Raw genomic sequence first — 26,791 nt, 5'->3', positions numbered from 1 at the left:
TATGAGGCTGCAGAAGACAGACATGTTCTATGTCAGCTTCTTTCTCTCCAGTTCTCCAAAGTTAACCTTGAAACATCTGTGTGACAACACGCACCCTCACACGTTGTGTTGAAACTGATTGCGAACATAACACAGGCTCCCTCTGTAAAAGGGTCGAGACATGTGGCATGCAACTGTTAGCTCTCAGATGTTTGCACCTTGGGCCCCACCTTTTCCCCAAATTTTGAATGTGTCACCATTAAGAACAAAGGGGAATGGAGTTCAGTGGTCTCTTGAACACATTTTTGGTTTGGCATATAAACCAACTGTGGTGCATTTCACAATAAAGGCCCCTTCCGTAACAAACCCATGAACAGTTACCATTGGTGAAAATTTGACTGCTGACATGTTCTTTGTGACTACTGTTTTATTCAGATAAACTATTTCAGCTGTTCTTTTATTAGAAAGACAAAATAATGAATGAAAGAGATGTTTGGATGCATGACAGCACTTTCGCTATAAATAAACACAAATGCACTAAACAATAGCTTTGTAGGAAGATGTTTATATATACACCAAATCAGGCAAATGAGTTTGTCTGCTACTATTTTCATAAAGGCCTTGTTAAAAATTATTTAGATGGGCTGACGCCACGGCTAAATAGGCTAATCTTCCACCTGCGGCACCGGCACACCGGGTTCTAGTCCCAGTCGGGGCGCTGGATTCTGTCCCAGTCGCTCCTCTTCCTGTCCAGCTCTCTGCTGTGGCCCGGGAGTGCAGTGGAGGATGGCCCAGGTGCTTGGGCCCTGCACCCCATGGGAGACCAGGAGGAAGTACCTGGCTCCTGGCTTCAGATCAGCGCAGTGCGTCAGCTGCAGCGCGCCGGCCACATTGGCCATTGGAGGGTTAACCAACGGAAAAGGAAGACCTTTCTCTCTGTCTCTCTCTCTCACACTGTCCACTCTGCCTGTCAAAAAATTATTTAGATGGAAACTAAGCTTATTGTGTATGAAATATTTAGATGATTTTGCACAGGGGGAAAAAGACAGAGGGATAGAAGCAGGCAGGTACAGAGAAGTAGATTTAACCCAAAATTAAGAATGTGAAGTTATCCCCATGGCAAAAACACTGATAAACAAGTCTGGTCTTTCTATCAGTCACAAGAACCCATTTAGAAAGTGTGGTTTTTGAGAAGTTGGTAGGCTTCCTGGTGGGATTGAGTGTTACCCTTGGAACAGTTTTCTGAGGACAGTGCCAGAGAAGAAAACGGTCCCAGGTTTCAGGAAGCTTTCCAGGTTGGTGGTAATCTTTTACAAACGTAACATGGAATCCTGTACTCAGCCTTGTTTTTCCTGGATCGAACATGAATGAGTTTGCTTGGTTGTTTCCTTTGAGTTGGTTTGAGTCTTGTGGACCCGGCACACACAAAGAATCTCTTTTCCGACCATAGGAAAACAGATGAAAGGCACAGTCCTTCATCTGAAAAATAGCCAGATTGCTGTAGTTACTTCTTTCCTTCATCTCCATGACAGAATTCATAGTAAAACTAAGCATATCCTTTTCCAGGGTTGGGATTCACCTCAAGATGATCATTATGTATATGGAAATAACAGGCGTAATGTCAACTACATTCGCTATTACATTATGTATTTAGTTTCTAGGGTCAGAGAAAACTCATTTGGAGCCATATTAAATCTTTGCATTTAAATTGCAGAGGATAGCAAACACCATAAAGAGTAGACTTTGAGTTCTTTTCCAGGAAGGTTTAATTTGAATATAACTCAACATCATTTTTATCTTTCTGAAGCTCTTTAAAGTTATACACTTTAATATTCTTGTTATATGGAAGATTTTCACAGATGCTCAACTAATACATGAGGGAGAATTTAAAATACTGACCAAAGTGTGTGTTTCTTAAAGGCCTTGACTAGTGAAAGGCAATATTTCACACCTCTGTGGCTTAATACCTTTAATCTTTTTTCTTAACATCTCTGGTTTTACATAAAGCTCATGTGAGGTTGAACCCATATCCATGTTGCTCTCCTTAAGCTCCTGAATAAGTAGGGACTGACTGTACCACTCTTCACATGTGTGAGGACTCATGTCAAATCACATCCAACAAAGATTCACATCACACACACCCTTGATGTCATACCACGATTTGCATAGTCCAAAAAATATTTCAGGCCAGCGCTGCGGCTCACTAGGCTAATCCTCCGCCTAGCGGCGCCGGCACACCGGGTTCTAGTCCCGGTTGGGGCGCTGGATTCTGTCCCGGTTGCCCCTCTTCCAGGCCAGCCCTCTACTGTGGCCAGGGAGTGCAGTGGAGGATGGCCCAGGTGCTTGGGCCCTGCACCCCATGGGAGACCAGGAAAAGCACCTGGCTCCTGGCTCCTGCCATCGGATCAGCGCGGTGCACCGGCCGCAGCGCGCCGGCCACGGCAGCCATTGGAGGGTGAACCAAAGGCAAAGGAACACCTTTCTCTCTGTCTCTCTCTCTCACTGTCCACTCTGCCTGTCAAAAAAAAAAAAAAATTCAGAATTCAAAAATTTTAATTCAATTAAAAATTGATCGATAGTTATTTTTTAATGGACACATTTGAGGCTCACTGCTTTTCTGTCAGGCCCAGAAGTCAGATATGTTAATTATGTTTGAAATTTTACAGCTATTATATCAGCTCCCCTACTCTTTGGCCTACAGACATATTGCCACTCTGAGAGCATGTGGCTGACAATGTTGTGTAGCAGCTGCTGCAGAAGACACTTGGCAGGACACATCTTGGAATGAGAATAAAACAGGACTTTGCTTGTTGCTGTTGTCAGCTCTCTTGTCTTGAATACAAATTGTTACTAGAGCTGTTATTACTAATTTCCACTATGAAAATTCATATTTTTGAAATAAAAAACAAAGTTTCTATAAATATTTGCATATCTATTTACATATTTTTAAATTTACAAATATAAATTATATAGGTTCATGGTATACAACATGAAGTTTTGATAGATAGACATTATAGAATTGTTAAATCAAACTAATTAACATGTCAACTACCTCACCTACTTACTATTTTCTTGTGCTGAGAACATTGAAATCTATTTTCTTACCCAGTTACAATATGAAGTCATGCTATACAGCACATTTCAGAATTTCATTCCCCACGTTTAACTGAAATGTTGTAGCCCTTTAGTCCTTGCCCAGCATCTCTCCTGTATAATTCTCTTGCCTCCATTGCCTGGCAATCACCATTCTACTCTCTGCTTCTATGAGTTCAATCTTTTGAAATTCCTATGTCAGTGAGATGGCGTGATAATTCTGTGCCTTGCTTATTTCACTTCACAGAATGTCCTCCTGTTTCATTCGTATTGCCACAAATGACAGAAGTTTCCTTTTAAAGGCCAGATACCCTTGTTTATACATATCACATTTACTTTATCCATTCATTTGTTGGTGGACATTCAAATTGCATTTCTTGGCTACCGTGAATATTCCTTCAATGAATATGGAAATACATATGTCTCTTTGACATATTGGTTTTATTTCCTTTGGATGCAGAGGTAGAGTTACAGAATCCTATGGCAGTCATTTTTAACCTCCATACCATTGTTCATTATGGCGTCCCAATTCACGTTTGTACAAATGGTGTCAAAGAGGGTTTCCTTCTTACCACAACTTCACCAATGCTTGTTATCTCTCATTATTTTGGAAATCACCATTCTAACAGGTATGAGGCAATATCTTATGGTAGTTTTAATTTTCATTTTCTAGAGAAGTAGTAATTCTGAGAACTTTTCATAAACCTACTGACCATTTTTATGTCTTCTTTTCAGCAATGTTTATTTTGGTCCTTTACCTATTTTTAGTTAGGTAACTTGTATTCTTGCTATTGAGTTGTGCGAGTTTTCTATGTATTTTGGAGAGTAGCCCCTTAAGAGTTGTATGGTTTGAGGGAGCTGGCGCTGTGGCTCAATTGGTTAATCTTCTGCCTGCAGCACCGGCATCCCATATGGGCGTCGGGTTCTAGTCCCGGTTGCTCCTCTTCCAGTCCAGCTCTCTGCTGTGGCCCGGGAAGGTAGTAGAGGATGGCCCCAGTGCTTGGGCGCCTGCACCCACGTGGGAGACCAGGAAAAAGCTCTTGTCTCTTGGCTTCGGATCGGCATAGCTCTGGCCATGGCAGCCATTTTGGGGTGAACCAATGGAAGGAAGACCTTTCTCTATGTCTCTCTCACTAACTCTACCTGTCAAAAAAAAAAAAAAAAAAAAAAAAAAACCAAAAACACAAAACACACACACACACACAAGTCACACAAGTTTTATGGCTTGACATCACTTTCTCCCATTCTGTAGGTTGTCTCTTCACCCCGGTATGTGCTTCCATTGCTGTGCAGGAGATTTTTCCGTTTGATGTAATCTCATTTGTTTTATTTTTGCTTAAACTTTCCACTTATGTTTTCTTCTAGTGGTTTACAGTTTCAAGTCTCACCTTTACATTTTGACCCATTTTGGTTTGATTTTTGCATGTGGGATGAAATAAAAGTACAATTGACTTTTCTACATGTGAACATCCAATTTTCCCAACACCATTTATTGAAGACTGTTCTTTCCTCACTGACTGTTTCTGTCATCTTTGTTGAGGAATAGTTGGCAATAATTGCATGGATTTTTTTTGGGGTCTGTGTTCTGTTCCATTGCTTTAAATGTCTGGTTTTGTGCCAGAATCATGCTGTTTTGATTATAGTTTTTATTAGATTTTGATTTCAGGTCTTGTGCTGCCTCTGCTACCTGAGGAGGCAATCCTTTCTTTCAAGATTTCTTTGGATATTTGAGATCTGTTGTGGTACTATACACATTTTTCAGATTATTTTTTCTATTCCTGTGAAAAATATCACTGGAATTTTGATGGGGATTGCATTGACTCTGTAGACTGCTCTAGGTAGTATGGACAGTTAACATCAATTACTCCAGTCCACGAACATGAGATAATTTTCCATTTATTTTTGTGTTCTTCAATTACTTTTATCAATATTTTATAGTTTTCTGTTGTATTTATCTTTACTTCCTTGAGTAAATTTCTTCCTAAGTGTTTTTTTAATACTATTGTAAAAGAAACTGTCTATCTTAATTTCTTTTTTCAGATAGCTCATTGTTGCTGTTTGGGAATGTTACTGGTTGCAGTACTTTGGATTCTGTAACTTTATTGAATTCTTAACCCATTTAAATAAATGGTCCCTCTATTTGACACAATGTTCCAAATAGCCATGTATACCTCATAAAAAGTACTGCAGAATCATTTTAGGCAGTATGTTGAAGCTTCTGGGAAAAAATGAGATCAATTAAAATTCCAGAGTTTGTTTAACATCAGTTTTCCAATGCTCAACTTAATGAGGCATTTTAATCTTTAAATAAATTTATATTTAAGTTGACATAATTTTAGTTATGGAGATACATTCAGAAATATATTTGAAAAGTTTTTGCTCCTAAGAAGATTTTAATGAATATAATTGGTCTTACTTATTTCACAGAGATTTTATTTTGTTATATGAATTGCAAGGAAAAGATATATCATGTTGTTTTGTTCTTAAGTAGCTTTAGCACGTGTTGAATAGTTTCTATTTTTAAAATATTTAGTAACTGTCTTTTCAAGATGATTAAAATTATTTGCCATGGGTTAATCTATTTTTATAAGACTTCTTATCAAAAGTTTTTTAAGGTTGCCCACCCTTTTCTCTGCACTTAATGAACTATTTATATCCAGGGTAATCTCTACTTCTGTTACAGGTTGTGTTTTACAGCATTTTAGTTATCTATGTACTTACTTACCTCTATCATTCATTAAATAACATCTTTATAGAAATAGAGATGTATAGATATTTATACTTGTATTTATGTATTTGCATTTATATATTTATTTATATTTATATATTTTAAATTCCAAGTACCTAGGATAACATACATTAAATAAAGTTTGTTGAATGTTTAGGTGTTACAACATTGCTCACCTCCAAAAAGCTTATCTTTTTATCCTAACATCTTTTTCTTTCTCCACATGGCTGTGCAATGTCAACAATAATTGCTCCACATCTGAAATCTCCAGTTGATGTACATTTGTACTTCACCTTTTAACCTTGCTCTATAAGTTGTTTCTAAACGTTGGTTATCTGACTTTCTTAGGACTCACATCAACCCAAAACTCCTTATTTCTTGTATGATTCTTCTTGTTTCTACATTTCTCCCCACCAGGTTTGGAAGCCTACGATGAGCATTTAAATTACTGTTTCTCCAAATTCTTTCCTGCTAAATATTGCTTTCTAAATTTCTCACACATCAATTGTAATGGGTATTTCCACCATTGCCCATTTTCCCTAAACCTTTCACTAACCAAACTCCTGGCCTCTGTGACAGAGAAAAATTTAAGCCAGCTCAGGAGAATTCTAAATTTCCTGCCTCTAAATCTGAACTACTGTCTATGTCCTCCATCAATTTGATAAAGGAAGATGATTAATTTAGCTAATGATATAACACTACAATTTCTCTGGTAGTTGCCTTTTCAGATACCTCATCAGTTATCCCCATTTGTCTTGCATCGTTCTCTTGATTGCCAACAATGAATGAATGTTTTTTGTGACCCTGGGATACTTTCATTATATTGGAGATAACAGAGATTGAATGAATAATATCCGTACAACTGAATGTTATTCATTAAATCAATAAGGTTCACTGAGTGATGTTAGCTGTCAGATTGTTTACTTCCAGAGAATACAGCAGTCAAAGCAGAAGGGTACAGTCTCATGGGAGGGAGAGAGACTGCCAAAAATAACTAGCATACATACAGTGTGGAAAGCTGGTAAGTACTAAAGTAGGAACTAGCAAGGTAGAAAGGTAAATAGTTTGGAAATAAGGGAACACCATTTTAAATAAAGTCATATCTGAGGGTAACACTAAAAATGATGATGGTTGAGTCAAGTCTTCAAGGTGGCAAAGGAAAAAGCTAGGGCCAATATTTGGGGCAAGTGCATCCAAGAAGGATGCCATAGGATGAGAAAAGCCCTGAAGCAGAGAGGAGAGGAACAGTTAGGATCAGCAAGGGGAGCTGAAGACAAGTGAGAGGTGAGACTGGAAGAACTCAGCTGAGAGAGGACATGGGACTGCACTGGCAGGAAAGAGTGACATGATGTGACTTGGCTTTTCAAAGCACAGCACTTTACTGTGTTGCAAAAACACTGAATGGAGTCAAGTCACAGCATGAAGGAAGTCTTAGCAGAGGTTGTAGCTGGCCTTGGAAGATCGGTGGCTTGGCCAGGAGGAAGGCGAAGTGGCATCCATGTAATGGTGCTAAGATCTGGTTATGTTACAAAGCACTACCACCACTGCTCTGCAGTAGGAGGAAAAAGATTAAGACCTTCAACACATGTTGTTGCTTTTCACTTTGTGCAGGAAGCTCTATAAGAAATATTTTCTGGGAGGAGTTTTAGTTTTTGGCTTATTCGTGATTAGATATCCTGTAGTATCCAATTTGAAGCTATCAAACAGGAAGCCAAGGATATGTCTTTGGAACTCAGAGAAGCGTTCTGAAGTCCAAGTGCAGGTGAGAAAGGAGCATACAACTGTGAATTGAATTTACATGGTGAAGAGTGGACATTTGGCACAGTTAAGTACCACTCGGGCGGCCAGCATTGTGTCACTATTGGTTAAGGTGCTGCCTGTAATGCTGGCATCCTATATGGGCATCCATTTGAGTCTTGGCTACTCTACTTCTTATCCAGATCCCTGATAATGCACCTGGGAAAGCAGTGGAAGATGCCTCAATTACTTGAATCCCTGCCACCCATGTGGGGGACCCAGTTGAAGTTCTTGGCTCCTGGCTTCTGCTTGGGTCAGCCCCAGAAATTGCAGCCAGAGTGAACCAGAGGATGAAAGAACTCTCTCTCTCTCTCTCTCTCTCTCTCTCTCTCTCTTTTTCTCTAACTCTGCCTTTCAAAAAAAAATACATCTTTAAAAAAATGATGCCTCTTGAGATACCTGCATCCTTTATCTGGGTGCTTGGGTTTAAGTCCCAGCTCTGCTCCTGATTCTAGCTTCTTGTTAACATGTACTTTGTTGGCAACCAGTGTTGATTCAAGTGATTAGGTCCCTGCCATCTACCTGAGAGACACGGACTGAGTTCCTGCTTCCTGCCTTGGCCCAATTCTGGCTGTTGCAGACATTTGGGTAGTGAAACTGTAGATGTAAGATCTCTTTCCTTGGCTCTCTTTCTATCTGCATTTCAAATAAATGAAACTTTATTAAAATGTTACACAGATAATCAGATTGGCCCTTCCAAGCAAATGTTTTTGAAGCTAAACCCTTAATAATAAGGATTAATTAAATGAACAGCAAGTTCAGAGTAGTTGAGATATTTTTAGAGAGAAAGAATTAGTAGAAATGTGTGACAAGTTGACATATAAAAGACTTGGCATGGCAAGCGGCGTGGCTCAATAGGCTAATCCTTTGCCTGCGGGGCCGGCAGGCACTCTGGGTTCTAGTCCCCGTCGGGGCGCCGGATTCTGTCCCGATTGCTCCTCTTCCAGTCCAGCTCTCTTCTGTGGCCCGGGAGGGCAGTGGAGGATGGCCCAAGTCCTTGGACCCTGCACCTGCATGGGAGACCAGGAGAAGCACCTGGCTCCTGATTTCGGATCAGCGTGGTGCGCCGGCTGCAGCGCACTGGCCGCATTGGCCATTGGGGGGTGAACCAACGGAAAAGGAAGACCTTTCTCTCTGTCTCTCTCACTGTCCACTCTGCCTGTCAAAAAAAATAATAAAGCAAAAATAAAAGACACGGCGCAATTGAAAAATTGGAACACAGCTGGAGAATAAAAAATTTATAGAATTGTGACACACGTTAAGGAAATTTATTAATTTGTAGATGCTAACACAAATTTTGTTCTTCATCTAACAACTCATAGGAAGCCTAGAAGAGGTTTACACAGGCTCACATGCACTTCAAATTTGCATGTCATAAAGCTAAGCCAACTTTATTATTTGGAAATGGATAGGAAGAAAAATACTAGAGACCAAATGTCTAGGTAGATGGCTCGTGAGAAAATCAAATAGAAGGTTATGATCAATAGTGTGGGAGCAGAATTGACATAGAGAAGTTGATGGCTCTGAGGTTTTTAGAGCTTTTGTCTTTAGCTGTGGAACTAGTAGACAATTGAATCATTTGGTAGTGAAGGAGAGGTATTCAGCTTAACAACTGGTTAAAGAATGCTTCTGTTTATTTAGATTGGCACACACTTTCATGGGCTGGAAAGATGGACTAAATGTTGGTCAAGATGCCTTTTAAGAGCATTGTGTAGGGCTTATACACTTATGCACTTAGTCTACAGCTCAATGAGTTGTCTCTCTCTGCCATCTGAAGACACTATGAGAAGGCTGCCACCTGCAAGCCAGGAAGGGAATCATCACCAAGAATCTGACACCCTGGCTGCCTGATCTTGGACCTCCCAATCGCCAGATGTCAGAAATAAATGCTTGCTGTTTAAGCCACCTTCTTTTTGGCATTTTGTTAAGGTATCCCAAGATATGAAAAGGGGGTAGAAAGAGAGAGGGAAGGCAAGGAGGAAAGGGGAGGGAGATGGGGAGGGAGGGAATGAGAGAGAGAGACCTAGCTATTGATTTAATTAAATATAGAGTTGCTAGACACATAAAGGATCCAACTGAGACTGATAAGCATGGATTTATTAATCTCCTTGTGAGTGAGTTTGGGAGCTGCATTACCCATTATATTTACATTTAAACACTGTATGGTAAATGTTATTAGATTAATTGATTTTCTAGAAACTATTTTAATAAATAACATTAAAATTTCCTACAAGAAACTTAATCTTCTGTGATTATTGCGATTATAATTTCTATGATTTATAATGCTTTAATTTTAAAATGTTGGTGCAGCAGTTAGCATGTCCTTTGAGACATGAGAGGCCTGGATGGAGTTCTTGGCTCTTGGCTTCAGCCTGGCCCAACCCTGGCTGTTTGGGGCATCTGGGGAATTAACCAGCAGGTGGAAGATCTCCCTCTCTGTCTCTCTGGCTTTCAAATAAAATGAAAACAAAAAAGTCTTCATATGGGTATCTTGTTTGAATACTAACTCAAACTAAAATTTTGGACAGTTTTGGAACTATTATTTTGTGATGATTTTTATTCATGATCTTTGATTTTATTCATGATACTTTAGTCATTAGGAACAAATTTTCACAATTGAGATTAAGAAAAAGTGAAATTGGTTATTTTATATTTATATGAAATAAATGAATATGCATGTATATTAAATTTTAGAGGCAGAGAGAGAGAGAGAATGAGAGATCCTATCTCTAGTTCACTCCCAAAATACCTGCAGTAACTGCTGAGGTTGAACTGAGCTGGGCTAAAACTGGGAGCTAGGAACTAATCAAGGTCGCTCACATGAGCGGAGGGACCCGATAACTTGTTAATCAACTTGTTGATCAACACTGCCTCCCGGGTCTACTTTAGCAGGAAGATGAAGTCAGGAACTGAATTTGGAATGCATCTTAACCAGTCTTAACAGCTAGACTGTCACCCCTTTCCACTTTAACAAATGAATATCTTGAAAAAGGACATGACTAATAATTTTTCACTTATAAAATTCTTATAACCATCTGTATGAGGTAATACTCAGGCAAGCAGTGGTCATGTATTTGCGTAATATAAAACATGATCATATTCTCAATTGTTCCATTTCTACATATCATGATTGAAAGAAATGAAGCAATTTATATCTACAGAAATTTTATAAAATGTTTACACACACACATACACACACATATGCAATGTGAAAGTCTTAATCCAGCATGTGAGTATTATGGAGGACGGTGCCTCTGTCTTGTAATTAAGAATAAAGATATTTGTAAATTTGATGTTTTTCTTATCAGCTACTATACCTATTATCCATGACCTTGAAAATGAATACAGCCTCATTATAACTGTGAGAGTTTTTTCCTGTGGAAAGAAAATGCATGAACATCTGCACATTTCGAAACTCCTGCTGGTATTTTGGGCTCCTAATATCTGCAGCCAGAGTGTATTTTAAAGGATAACACCCAGTAATTACTTTTGCATTACATCCACAAGGGCTCAAATGGCAGGAACAATTCAAGAAAAATGTTTAATTATTCTAAGTAACAGACATATCATTAAAATATTTATAGTTAAGGCATTAATTCTATTGTTAAAATGAGTCTGTTTGTATATAAAAATGACAATAATATTATCTTGTTTCTGGTACAAAATTGAAAATGCAGCCTTTTTCTTGATGACTGGAACAGATACAAGTAATTAAAGAAGGCAGGGAGCACTTTTTTTAATGGTTGTGTTGCAAGGCCATCATGGGAAAACCATTACCTTTTGCAAATGACGTATACAATTAACTTTCTGAATAGTGAGTTAGGCAATGACATATTTGACATGTAACAAATCAATATTATTACATTTATCATTGCCCAGAGCAACTGTTTTTAATAATGTCAGCAGATATGGTCATATTGATGGCAAACTGCACAGTTTAATTTCTTATAAGTGCTATTGTTTGAAAGCTTGCATTATTTTAATAATCAGAAACAATTTCTCAAATCAAATTACTGAAAAGGGATATGTTGGGCCAGGCACTGTTGCACAAGGTGTTATGTTGCAGGTTGGGACACTTGCGTCCTATATCGGAAAGCCAGTTCCAGTCCTGGATACGTTATTTTGGATCCAGCTTCCTGCTAATGCATCCTGGGAGGCAGCAGATGGTGACATAAGTACCTGAGCCCCTGCCATCTGAGTAGGAGGCCTGGGTTGAGTTCTGGGCTTCTGGCTCTGACTTGGGCTGGCCCTGGCTTTTGCTGGCATTTGGGGAGTGAACTGGTAAGTGGAAGATCTCTCTCTTTCACACTGCCTTTCAGGTAGATGAAAATAATAAATAAAAAAATAAAGAGGAGATAGAGTCTTTTAATCTTTATTGCATTAACCTAAATATATTTACTATTTGAATAAAAAAGTCTTGAAATAGTAACAGTTATATACTCAAATTAAATTGAAGGTTATCCTATTAACACATCATAAAGAGGCTAGGCACATTAAAACATGATATAACTTGGCAATGAGTCAGCTCACACTTCTATATCCTTTACATTTCAGTTAATGATGGAAAATATTCATAGAGGATAGGGAGTTTATGGTTTGAAGTAACTAGCTATAGATTTATGTCATTTCAGCTAAGGTGCAAGGAATTTAAATTTGAATTTTTTAATCACTGAGAAAACAAATCATATATTGGTACCCAATATAACCTACTTTTGATGCAGTTACCTGGAGTCTATCTAGATTAAGACGTCCTGATTTGACTACATATTTTTCTAAGTCTCCTATGAAATGAGCATGATTCTACCTTAAAATGTTTCCAGGCAAAACTATAAAAAACAGTAGAAATATCTTTTAGCATAATTTCTGAAGCAAAATATTTATACAAAGTACTTATTTCAATGACAGCAGGCTAACTTTAGATATGAAAGGAGATTTAGTAAAGTTTTATAATGACAAAAATAATATTTTGATTGCTTGAGATGTTCTAGGCATTGTATTCAGAGCTTTACTTACATAATTTTCCTATTGTTCAGAACCTTGTATAGTATTCTGGCTTCATAAATTGTTACTTCTGTTTTTCCACATAAGAAATTTGAGAGTCTGGAGGTTAAGTGATTTGTAGTAGCATGCAGCAATGCAGCAGGCATTACTTAAATTTATGCAATTCCTCATAGAATCATATAAAATTTCAAGATCCATTTCTAAAGCATATCTTTAAATTCCTGATGATAATATGAGACAAAATAAATACAGCGAATTTCTGTAAGCTTTTTCAACTAATATGTCTTTTGGACTCTGAATCATTTGTTCTCAAATGTCTTAAAAATTAAATTTTATTTATACACAAAAGTGAATTTTCTTAATAACAAATGTATGTCTTTTGAAAACAAGATTTATCACCATTAAACAATAAAACTGAAATACAGTAAATTAATGTCTATTGAAAATGAAATATTCATTTCAGAAATTAAACTTTGAAAAGCAATTTTTTAATTTTTTTTTTGACAGGCAGAGTTAGACAGTGAGAGAGAGAGACAGAGAGAAAGGTCTTCCTTCCCTTGGTTCACCCCCCAGATGGCCGCTATGGCCGGCGTGCTGTGCCTGATCTGAAGCCAGGAGCCAGGGTCTTTCTCCTGGTCTCCCATGCGGGTGCAGGGCCCAAGGACTTGGGCCATCCTCCACTGCGCTCCCGGGCCACAGCAGAGAGCTGGACTGGAAGAGGAGCAACTGGGACAGAATCCGGTGCCCCAACCGGAACTAGAATGTGGGGTGCCGGTGCCGCAGGTGGAGGATTAGCCTAATGAGCCGTGGAGCCAGCCAAAAAGTAATTTTAAAATCTATTTTGGATAAGTTTTTTTTCATAGCTTACTTGAGTGGATTTTACCTTTTCCAAATGTTAATTTTTAGACCATTGAATGTATTGGATTTCAATACATTATTAAGCATTGAATTTCATTTTAAAATGTTATGCATCAAATGTAGTCATTAAATGTTTTGATATCATGGTGGTAAATTTATAAAAACACATATTTCCCTGTTTTTGTTTTTTTACAAAATAAAATTCTAAAAAATGAAGTGAAGCTCTATTAGTAAAATATGGAATGAAGGCAGTAGCTTGAGTTACACATATGTAATTCATTTATAAAATGTAGAATATGCATTTTTATAAGTTTTTACACATTACTGCATGCAATCCATGATTAAACAAATGTTTAATGAATATTGTGCCTAAAACTGTGCCAAGAACTAGATACACAATGGAAGAGGAAACAAGTGTCTGTCTTTCTCACCAGACTTCAAATTCTGAGACAACTGGAAAAGGTAACAAGACATTGAAAATACAGTGTGAAAAATTCCATAAACTCCACGCGAGCACAAGTGCGTGGTATTTGCGGAATACACAGGGAAGTGACAAGCAGGGATGACAAGGACAGGAATTGCATTGTGGAGAAAAAAAAAAAAAAGATTAAGCTGAAGCACCAGGGCCTTGTGGATTTGTAGTGAAAGTGAAAGCTAAGAAGTCAGAAGAGTTTAAACAAAGATCTAGACCTAGACAGAGAGCATGGGACAATTTTGGAAATGAAAGTAATTCTAAAGAGAATTTTAGGTGAACTGGATGGGATTTTTGGAATTCTAATTCTGACTTTTTCATTCATCCAGGGTTTCTACTGACAGATATATTAGACAAGTTGTAATATTAATGGTAGCACATTTTGCTAATAATTGGTTGTGTCACCAATAGTACTGGATGCAGAGCTAGAACAAAGTAACATGAACATGATGCAACATAAGACAAAAATCACAATTTACACTAAATTTTCAACTGATGTAAAGTGATTAAATTCACAGACCCAATCCTCATGACCCAGATAGGGAACTTGAACCACAGTGAAAGCTGGTTGATCAGAATAAGAGGCTAGTGTGACCCAAATATACTCAGGACAAGAAAAGCATGCATGGGTAAGGATGCAGAGAGGAGAATGTGGAGACTGAACAAGGCTCCTTATAATCTGGAGGTCAGTAGGCACTCTTCCAGCAGAAGTGGATCTAGGAAAGAAGTGGCAAAACCTTGACCTGGCAATGCCCAAGAATGACAGGGTCTTGGGTTTGGTGGGGGGAGGAGGTGGCTGAAGTGGATTGGCTGAAAATAATTTGGTCAGAGATCAAGGATCTTGCCCACAGGAATGTTGCAGTCCTCCAAAATAAGACTCAGGAGACTGAAAGGAAGGAAGTGATTCAAATTCTAGAGTCTTGTTGAACAAGGACAAGATGACCCTGAACTCACCAAGGGAAAGATTAGTGGTGATGTCTACAAAGAGCAGGAGCCTCAGCACGTGGAAGCTCTGTTTTAATAGGGTGGAAGAGAAACATTCTGCAAGTAGCATTGTGGATTCCAGAATATGTAGATTCCAGACTTTTTTTCAGAACCAATGGAAGTGGGAATTCAGAACAGTAACAGAGCAGAAGGTAAATCAGCACGAAGGCAAAGACATAACAAATGACTAAAGAGACGTTGATAAGGCAGACTTGACATGAGGGTGATGGTGGTGGTGGTGATGGTTGTGGTGGTGCCTGGGGGGAACAGAACCTCGCTGTTTGGATCCATCGTTTTCTAGATTGTCTGAGAGGGTCAGACTTGTTTGGCCATGAGAAAAAAGCTCAGTCTTCCTTCAGAGCTCCTGCTGTGTTAGACTTTTGAAAACCACAGGGGTCATATAACTGAAGGGTAGCGAAGGAAAATGGGTCTCTGGTCCTGGTCTGTTCTCTCAGACCTGAGGTTTTGTGCAGCCAAGGCGTTTATACTAGTTAGGTATGGATTTGGTGTGTGCTCCCTTAAATTGAAAATCCAAACAATTTTATTTCCCCTAGATAATATTTACAGATAATAGAAAATGCACAGTAAGAATGAATAGAAAGAACATTTAAAAAATTTTTATATTGGTTACTTTTTTCAGATAGCATATTTTAAATTGCGTAACAGGAAAAAGGCTTAATATTTCACTGCATATGAAGTCTAACAAGTGAAAAGCAAAAAGACTCTAGTTTTTGGGAATACAGACAATGGCTATAAGCAATAATTGAATGACCTTTTCACCTATGTATAGATTTTTTGGTCAATTAATCATTCATAATGTCTTTCAATGATATACAATGAAATACAATGTAATATCTAAATATTTCATGTGTGGTTATATGATAATAATTAAGTTCATTTATACTTTAAGCCATTCCTTCTCAACAGTTCACGCACAGGAATAATTTTATGCAGAATGCCATGCAAATAATTATACATTACATTTTTGTAGACTATTAATTACCATAGATCAGAGAAAACAAATGATATTTGTCCTTTTTGTATAGTGGTTACTTTTATAATGGATAATTCACTCTTTTTCTATATTTTCTACTTATTTTCTGCCTTGGATTTTCAAATCATGAGAGACAACAGGAAACAAAACAGAATATAATATTGAAAATACCATAAGCAAATTGGCAGAGGTGTGTGTTCACGTACTGTCACACACGCTTGCTGGTGAATCCAGTGCTTCTCAGCACTTGTTTTCAGTCCCTGGCCCTAGTTCACCTTAAATGAGACCTCCCCACCAGTGAGGTGAGCACACAAAAACTGAACACAAGCAAATTGTTTGCTTCTTTTCGGGCTGCCGTGACTTAGGAGTCTGCCTAGCATCAGCCTCCTTTCTGTCCACCACAGAACAGAGCCATGTAGTCTAGAAAGACCAAAGATTTACAACTCAATGCAAACTCTGTTATTCTCTAGTAAATATGTTCAACATTTTGACCTCACTTACAGTTCTAGTTTCTTTCTCTCTCTCTCTCTTTTTTTTTTTTTTAAATATTTATTTATTTATTTGAAAGGCAGAGTTACAGAGAGGCAGAGGCAGAACGAGAGAGAGATCTTCCATCTACTGGTTCACTCCCTGAATGGATGTAACAGCTGGAACTGGGCCAATCTGAAGCCAGGAGCCAGGAGAGTCTCTAAGATTTCCAATGTGGATGCAGGGGCCTAAGGACTTGGGCCATCTTCTACTGGTTTCTCAGGCCATAGCAGAGAGCTGGATCGGAAATGGAATAACTGGGACTGGAACCGGCAGCCATATGGGATGCCAGCACTGCAGGTGGTGGTCTCACCCACTATACCACAATGCTGGACCCAAGGTTCTAGTTGCTTAAATTTCAGATTGAAATTGTAATAAAGTAGTGATTTAGAAGGAAACTGAATCCCGGCTTGTATTTTTTTAATCCAAAATAATAGCCATAAAGTGACTTTGTTCCTGTCCTTACATAATTATTGTCATCCAAAACACCAATGAGTTAATAAATGTGTGTTTAATAAAGACTTGCCCTTTCTGCATCACTGTATTGGTCCCAGGAGATGCTATCAGAAAAAATGAAAACAAACACTAACAGTGATGAAATAAAGAATTAATTTCAAATTCTGTGGCACTAGTCTAATAGGCCACCACATTCAGTGGAAGAGATTCAGTGTTTGGTAGGAGAGAAGACTATTTTCATGGGAAAGATAAACACAAATTACAGGAATAAAGATTTGGGACAATTGTGTGGTCTACTGGGGCCAACACTAAGCAGATGAAAAACAGGTTTAAATGACAAAATTTAAATGAAACAATTAAAATATTTACTCAGTCAAAAGTATGCTAGAAAGTTTTTAATGTTGCAAAAATTATTTATGTATATCATATATATGTAGTATATCTATATAGTATAGGAGTATGCATATGAAGCAATATATACACATAGATATTATATTTAGCACACAGTTCCAAAATGTCTTGATGGATTCTGTGGTTAAAACAACTGAGTTAATTTTTCAATCAATTGCCCACCCTGAGTCCCACAGTTTCTTTCGTGCTTTCTTGGAAAAATGCAGAAACACGTGGTGCCAGGATTGTGTTATAAAACAGTGCTTTGGCCAGTGCCGCGGCTCAATAGGCTAATCCTCTGCCTTGCGGCGCCGGCACACCGGGTTCTAGTCCCGGTCGGGGTGCCGGATTCTGTCCCGGTTGCCCCTCTTCCAGGCCAGCTCTCTGCTGTGGCCAGGGAGTGCAGTGGAGGATGGCCCAAGTGCCTGGGCCCTGTACCCCATGGGAGACCAGGATAAGTACCTGGCTCCTGCCATTGGATCAGCGCGGTGTGCCGGCCGCAGCACGCTGGCCGCGCTGGCCATTGGAGGGTGAACCAGCGGCAAAAGGAAGACCTTTCTCTCTGTCTCTCTGTCTCTCACTGTCCACTCTGCCTGTCAAAAAACAAACAAACAAACAAAACAAAACAAAACAACAACAACAAAAAAAAAACAGTGCTCTATCCTTCTTGGTACTACAGTAAAATTGCTGTGGAAAGACCTTAATTCAAAAGTGGTGAAAGGTGACAGCAAGCCTTATTCTCCAGGGTCTCTAAGTCCCTGTGGTGAGAATGAGTATCTCAGCGTTAAGCAAGACCTTCCAAAGTTCACTTGCAACCCAATACATAGGAGTCAGTGTACCCTGGGGACAGACACAGATCTACTTTGGTGCATAGTGTCCATTTTCTTGCCTTCTATTAATAAGTGTGATGTTAAAAATTGGATAAAAACAATTTCAACTTGAGCTGCCCATAGGATATTGGATTATTGGATGAAAATACCTAGTCCCAATAAATCATATACAGGGAATTCTAAACTGATTAATTTTGAAATGCTTAAATTAAATAGAAAAGGTGACACTTTTCTCATTGTCAGGAGGAGGAAGAGAACAGTTTGAATTGTTGTTTTTCATACCCAAATTTTGACAATTGCAAGTAACCTGAACCTCCCTCATCAGGAGGTTAGTTTCTGGTTTCCTGAAACAATGGGGTCCACAGTCCTAAACAGTATTTCACCTCTCTCCTGGCTCTATTCCACTTGGAGATGCAAACAGGTATTCAGAAGGTTCTGAGATCTGGAAAAACTATTTGGCAGAACCTCAAATGCTCTTTTTATTGTTTGTAAAGAACTGACCCTCTATTTGAAAATCACATTTATGGCAAAGAGAGTTTAATATATACCACAAAAAATTGCTTAGTCTAGCATCAACCCAATGTCATTTTATAGTAAAATTTTTAGCTCCCAAACGTCAAACATTTTACTTTTGGAAAACTGTTTGGCATTTGATTTTTTGAAAGCCAAGCAAATATTTTCTGAAATGAAAAGCTAGGATCCTAGCCCATTTTTTTTTAACATATCTAGTGAAAACTGTTGCACATGTAAACAGCAACATTTAAACATCATTTAGTGACTATTCCTGTGGTTTAAAAAATGCTATTCAGGAGAAACACCAAAGTCTGGACAAGCATTTGATGCATATGTTAAGCCACTGCTTAGGATGACTACATCCCATGTCAGAGTGCCTGGGTTCAAGTCTCAGCTCCGTTCTCCATTCCAGCTTCCTGCTGGTGTATATCCTACGAAGCAGCGGGTGATGGCTCAAGTACTTGGGACCCTGCCACCCATGAAAGAGACCTACATAGAGTTCCTGATTCCTGCCTTTGGCTTGGCCCAGCTGCAGCTGTTGGGGGCATTTGAGGAGGAAAAGAGCAGATGGAAGAACACGCACATACTCTCTCTCTCTCTCCCATCTCTCTCCTTTTCTCCCTCTCCCTCTCAAATAAATAAAAATAAAAGACACCAAAGTTACTTGTTTCTCTATAGGAAAAAAAAACCTTTGTAATTAAATGTAAGATGCATGAAAATAGATGTGTTCAAGAATATTTTATCCTAATTTTCTCAATACTTAGGAAATTATATAGAAATTTCAAAAAATCAATATAGTAAATATTGTTCAGAAAGTATAAATAAAGTTGATAAGTATTTCAATCTCCCTTATTAGCTTTATTTTTTATAGAGGGGTTAATATTTCAACAGTAAAAATGCAAAATGTAATTTTGTTCTGGTTTAAAATCTAAGTACTGTGCCCCCTTTCTCAACTCAGGAATGTAAAAGTACGGAAATCGTTAGCTCTTGCTTTCGTGTTGCCACTCTCCTAGTGAGGGTTTCTTGAACATGATTTTGAGGTTTCTGAAACTCTTTTTGGCACCTGACTTTTCCATTCCCCTCTAGCTCTTTTATAAGTGTCTGTTGGCTTTTCTAAGCTAGTAAGCAATCAGTAAAATTCAGAAGCATTTTTAGCCAAGTTTCTCTCTCATACAGTAGCACTCAGAAATCTTTAGATGCAAAAATCAAATTCATTGAAAACTTTTTCTAATGCTACATATTTTGATTCATTGATCATATACACATTGTTGCTAATATTTGAATCAGATGATGAGAAAGAAAACGGGAAAACTGATGAGCACATGGGACAATCAGGTTTCTGGCTTGCACAGCTATTATTTCCATGCTAAGTGCTTATTTTGGGGGCTCCCTGGCAATAACTTGCTTTTCTGTGTATGTAATGCGTAGATTGGCACAAAAACCATCTTTGCAGGTCACGTTCCCTTCAGCAGCAACAATCTTGAGATGCGCTTTCCATAGTCAGCCCTCCAATAAGGGGCGCTTGGTGAACTGCCCAAGTTCCTGATTCTGATGTGTGCTTCGCTTTTTCCTTTTCCTTTGTCCATTGTCCATTCCTCTGTTCCTTAAGGGGCTGTCCTAATCCCTGTGCTCACTTTCTTATGCCCATAACAAAATATTGGCCTGCAACCACGTGACAACCAAATTTAGGCACACTAGAATATTATTTTTAATTGTTTTAATTATTTATTATTATTTGAAAGGCAGAGAGGTAAGGGGTGGTGGGGGGAGAGAGAACAAGCTTCCAACTGCTGGCTCGCTCACTCAAAGGCCTGTAACAGCTAGGGCTGGGGCAGTTCAAAGCCAGGAGCATGGTATTCACTCTGGGTCTCCCATGTGGGTGGCAGGGGGCTCAACTATTTGAGTCATCATCTGCTGCCTCCTAAGAAGGTATACATTAGCAGGAATCTGGAATTGGAAGCCAAGCCAGGACTCCAACACAGTCACTCTGATATGAGGAGTGGGCGTCCCAAGTGGCATCCAAATCACTGTGTCAAATGCTCACCCCTAGAATTTGAGGGAGTTTATTTGAGCAAACAGTGAGACACGGATGGGACAGTGCTAAATCACAAGCAGTGTGGACTCCACTGAATGGATATGAGGCAGAAACTTTTACAAGTTGCTCTGAAGTAAGCATTTGATTGGCTCAAGTGGCTAGTAGACTTAAAGTCCACGGCCAGAGGTTAGTTGACCTCTTCTGATTGGTTAAGCTTACAGTCAGTTTCCTGGGATATGAGAGGTTCTTCCATCTGAGCTACGCCCTCATTTGTTTACTGAGGAACCTAGGTGATATAGCCACCTTAGCCTAACAGGTCCTCCCAATTAATTATTCTAACATTCGCTTTTTAAAAAGGTGTATTAATTTGAAAGGCAGCATGACACACACACACACACACAGAGAGAGAGAGAGACAGAGACAGAGACAGAGAGAGCTCGCTCTTCCATCTGCTGATTCATTCCCCAAATGACTGTAGCAACCAGGGCTGGATCAGGTCAAAACCAGGAACAAGGAAATCTGTCTGGCTCCCCCATGTGGGTGGCAAGGGCCCAAGGACTTCGACCAAATTCTTTTGCTTCTCAGGTGCATCATCAGAGCTGGATCAGATATAGAGCAGCTGGGACTTGAACCTGAGCTCCTATAAGGGATGGTGGCAGTGGTTTCACCTGCAGTGCTACAAGTTACCTGAAGTATAATTCGCATGTATCTGAGTCTGTTCAGGTTGCCACAACAAAAACATCAAACACTTGGAATCTTATAAACAACATTTTTTTCCTTCACCATTCTGGATCTGAGAAGGCCAAGATCAAGGCACCAGCAGGTCTGGTATGTGATGAGGACTTGGATTTCCTTAGAATGAAAAGGTTTTTCTTGGCCTCTTCTTTAACAACACTGATCCCAAAGGTGACAGCAGGGCTCTCATAACCCAAGCACCTGTCAAAGGTCATGCATGCTCTTATCATCACATTATGAATTAGGTTTCAGTACACAAATTTGGGAGAAACAAATATTTATACCACAGCAGCATGCTACAAACTACACACAATTGAAATGCCCATTGGATGATCTTTGAGTATGTGTATGTCTGTGGGGATACCATCACACAAACAATTTTTAATGTACCCATCACCCTCTGAAGTTCCCTTATCCTAGAGCGCGTACTTGGCTTATGATTAAGACGCCAGTTAAGATTTGCACATTCCATGTAGCCGGCCTGGGTTCAATTGCTGCCTCCAATTCCAGTGGTAGCTTCCTGCCAATGCAGACCCTGGAGGCAGCAGGTGGTGGCTTTCTGCCATCATATGAGGCTGGATCTCTGCCACCCATGTGAGAGAGCTGGCTTGAATTCCCGGTTTCCAGGTTCACCCCAGCCCAACACTGGCCAATGCAAGCATTCGGGAAGTAAACCAGCAGATAGAATCTCTGTCTCTCGCTTTCTCTCTTTCCTTCTGTGTTTCTGCCTCATGAATACAGGAAAACATTTCCTCATGCATTTTTTTAATCTCATACTCTTGCAGCTCCACATTGCTGGTCTTCTAGGCTATATACTCTCTTCATATATTAGCTTGTATGTTATAGAATTCAATATAAATGCAAACACACAGTATATTCTCTCTCATCTGATTTCTTTATTCTAAAAAAATTAAGTTGAAGTTCTATTTTTCTGCATAAGGTAAGGGTACACTCATTTTTATTGTTTCATGGTCTTCCTTCATACAAGCATATCACAACATATTAAACTATGCTCCTATTGATGGACATTTGAATTCTTTTCAGTGTGGTGCTGGACACGAATCTGCTATGACTAACATTATAAAAACTTTTTAAGGGTATCTTCTTTTACTGTTTTAGAGAAATATCTAGGATTGGAAAGGCTATATCATTGGGAAGTATATATCTAACCTTATAAGAATGTGCCATTTTTAATCCATGTGGTGATGCCATTTATATTTCCAGCAGCTTGTGGGAGCTCCAAATGCTCCATACCTTCTCAAAACTTGGTATGGTCAACCTTTACAATTTTAACTTTCACATGAGAGTGTAGTGGTAACTTAGTGTGCTTTTTATTTGTACTTGTCTAGCTAGCACATTTTTTTCATGATCTTATTAGACATGTGTCTCCTCTGTTGAAGTATCTTAATGCTATGAAGAAATGGAAACATTACTGATACACATGGACGCATGAAAGAATCTCAAAATGTTGAACAATATCAACCAGGGCCAAAGGAGAGTGGATGCATAATTCCATTCACCTCAAGTCTATGGTGATAAAAATCAGGGTAATGGCTACTGTTGAGGCTCTGTTTACTAAAAGAGAGCATGACTGAGGTTTCCTGGGCTCCTAGTGTAATTTATTTCTGTATCTTGTCGCTCCCCGTCTTCGTGGAGGAACGACACAGGACCCTGCGCTGTTCTTTCGTCTGCTCGGCCCTCCCCGGGTTTGCTGCTGGTTCTTCCCGGGTTGGCTACTGTCCCTTCCACCTCCGTGGAAGGGCGGTTCCCCCTGCCACCTTCCCCACTTCCGCGGGGGAGTGGCACACCGCCGGCCGGCTCTCTCGGGGGCTGCACAGGTGTTCCTTCAGATAGATGTTCCTGGTGCATGTTGTCTCTCTCCTCCTTTATAGTCCTCTTCCACCAATCCCAACTCTGCTACCCACACGCCAAGTACGCTGCTCTCCTCCAATCAGAAGCAGGTCCTACAGTTTATTGGTTGAACTGGAGGCAGCTGTGTAGAAGCTGTTTCCTCCTCTCCCAGCGCCATATTGTGGGAGAGCAGATGCATAGAATAAGTCTTAATTCCAGTAACAGTCTAGTCCGAGTTGCTCCTAGTTGCTCCCCACAGTATCTGACAGTCACAAGATTTTTACATGTAATTTTATTATTTTTTACTTTTGAAAATTTATTCAATTTTTCATTGACACTTTGCCTTTATCTATGTACACTATATTCAATCAAAAGTTGAATTTAGAAAATAAATAAAAGAATGACTAAGTTTTTGTGAACAACCAAGAGCAACCAGCAAATGTATGAAATGTTTCTCATGGGCCAGGTACCACACTAAATGAAAATCCAAGAGAAAATGGAAACAATGAGGTAGGACCGGTAATATCCTTAGACATGGAACACATTTAGATCAGGTGCTAATAACTTATAAAATAGGTAATATTAGGCAAAATTAGGTAATATTCGCTGTCATAAAGTACCTTGAATTGAAAGCATCGCTTTAAAATCCATCCTGATCCATGATCAAGATATCTGTTGGTTGACACTATTCTGGCGAAGGTAGGAATATAAATAAAGATAGAAAAAATAACTTGGAAATATTATTTGTGGGGAATCACTTGGCTTTTACTGAAAGTACAGGTTTCTGTCGTTTTATTCTCTTCTTTGAATTCTGCCAGAAGCTTTCTGTCTCACTGAGAGCCAGAGCACATTTGGAAGCATTCACTCTGCTTTTCTGCTCTTCTTTTTAAAAAGCTACCAAACAAGTTTCAGTAAGTGAAGGATCAAATGACAAGAATCCCCATATTTTTGGTTTGAAAACTGATTTTAGAGTGGAAATCGTCACTGAAAAAAATCAACCATGTGTAAATTGTCAGAGCAAGGCTGCACATTCAAAATAAACACCTTTCAAATTCACCTACTTTTCAATATTACAAGAATTGAAAGAATAAAATAAACCTAGCTTTGATTTATCATTAAAAACAGACAAAACCCTTTTGATGATATACACAAAATTTGCAGTAAGTACTCAAAATCTCCATATTTAAAAGCTGTTTCAGTATGTTGTCATTAATTAGAAGATCTCCATTCGCTTTATTGCACTAAAAGTCTTGATTGAACATGATCTAGTTGGGAACATTCTTGAACAAATCTGTTGATGCATATACATATGGCAATTCTGCTGGGAGTAAACCCAGGAGTGAAATTTCTGAGACTGAGCCAATGTATATCCCAGCTTAGATGACATTGCCAAGCAATTGTACCCAATTGGTCATAGTGGTGATAAAATGTTGAACAACCACAGTCGCCAACTATCCTTTGGGAGTCTAGAGTTCAGAAGAAAGCAGAAAAGCAAACAACGATTTCAAAGTTCATTGGTAGGCACAACCATAAAGGTTTGTAACACAGTGCTAAGTACTACAATATGTGTACTTATGCATGTACATATTAATATATGCTGCAACTTGTAAAACACTATTACTAATAGAGTCATCTTAGAATATCACTGCTTCTGTATTGTAAAAGAACTTAAATCTGAAACTTATTTCAAACTGACCCCCATGGGAAACAGTAATGGTTTGGTTTTATTTAGGAATTCGATGAACAATGCCCTAAATGTTAGAAGTCTAGAATAGTAATGTTCAATTCAAGTTGATTCCAGATGTTCAGCTTTGTTGGATTATTTCTAGTTTTCTTGAAGAGATACTATCGCTCTCTCTCTCTCTCTCTCAGCTTTCTTTCTGATTTAGAAGACTAATTCTCATGGTATCTCTAATTGTAGAAATTATCACACTCATTAGAATAACAAGCTATTTCAGGAATCAGCATGGGCCAGTTGGTGAACATTTTTCCTGATCTAACCATCTCTGTCACTGACACACCTTGGGGAAAGTGGTTTGGACGTGAGTTTTGAAATAATGGTTTACTGAAACTACAATTTCGTGGGAGACAGACAATTTCTGTGGTGTGATAGCCCTTAATGAAAGTTAAATTTGATAAATTGCCTCAGGCATATTAAAACAAGCCACCAAGACTTGGAAAATTCAGCAAGATCTGGAGGTGATGAGTAGATCATTCTGGACAGCAGGCAATAGCCACAGTGGTTACAAACCATAGTTCTTTGAACTGCCTCGACTGGATCCCAGCCAGGGACATCCAACCTCTGTTTTTGCATCAACATGGAGGGACTAGATGCATCCCAACCTAAGAAGAGAGGTTGTTCAAAGGTCAATACTTCCTGAGATTTGCTACGGGGGATACATCCTCAGCCAGCATATGAAGCTAATGAGAATGCATGAGTACTGATGGATTCAAGGAACAATGCAAGCAGCCTTGGTCTTGAAGGCAGCGACCACACTTGGCTTGCCATTGTGTTCCAGCTCATTAACAAGTTGCATGATAGTTCCTTGATAGATATTTGATGAATCATAGAGTGAATGAATTTCCCAGTAAAAGAGCAACAAAGAATCTGAAAGGGTAGGAATCTGTTGAAAATGATCTAAAGTAGAGGGCAGGAGAATATATTGGAGTTACATCTATGATGTCTATGTAAGGATGTTCCTGAATGGGATGTGTGTGTGTGTGTGTGTGTGTGTGTGTGTTTAAAAATCACTTTACAAATCAACTCACATGCTTGAGCTAGAAGGTCCTTCCTGTGCTGTCTTGTCATGGATCTGAGAATCAGAGAGGAATGTGACTGGCACCAAGCTCCACCATTAACAAGGGGTGGGATGGCAAGTCGAGAGCATATATTTTGGCTTCCAGAGAAAGATGCTTCCTTGGGGTTATAACAGCAGGGACTGGGCAATGTGATATACTGGTATTTTAATAATATGTCTACATCTGGATATATTGTAATAGAGCTTTGCAAGGGAAATAAAAAAGTACTTAGGGAAGAAAGTGAAGATCCATTAAGATAGTGAAAATTCCATTATGACAGTGTTAAAAGGTGTTTGAATTATTGAATCTAAAAATTAAAAGATTATGTATAAATATAATCTTTATAAAGAGATTAAGGATAACTTATAAAATGTATTTCAATGTAGTCTTATACTTAATACATTTGCTATAGAGCACCATATATTTATAATTTATTTATATACAATATTAAAATATAATTTGCACTTTTTATAACACAATCATTTTTAAGTACAAAACTTATTATATTGCAGGCATTGTTTTGAGTCCTAACCCTCACACTGTGTCTGTTTGGACATGTCTTAGCTTGAGTTTTTTAGAAAACAGAGACCGAAGAGATCCTATTTACTAAGGCCTTAGTGGAAGGTGTAACCACACGATGGCAACCACGGAGGCTGTCCAAGCCCCTGTGGCTATCCCAGAGGAAGCAGGGGCAGCCTGCAGGGTGCTAAAACAGAAGGGGGGCGAAATAGATGTGCAGAAGGGGAAA

The sequence above is a fragment of the Oryctolagus cuniculus genome, chromosome 3 (genome assembly GCF_051225735.1).
Source record: "Oryctolagus cuniculus isolate XC-2025 breed Fujian yellow rabbit chromosome 3, ASM5122573v1, whole genome shotgun sequence".
NCBI classification, from domain to species: domain Eukaryota; kingdom Metazoa; phylum Chordata; class Mammalia; order Lagomorpha; family Leporidae; genus Oryctolagus; species Oryctolagus cuniculus.
This window is presented reverse-complemented; position numbering follows the sequence as displayed.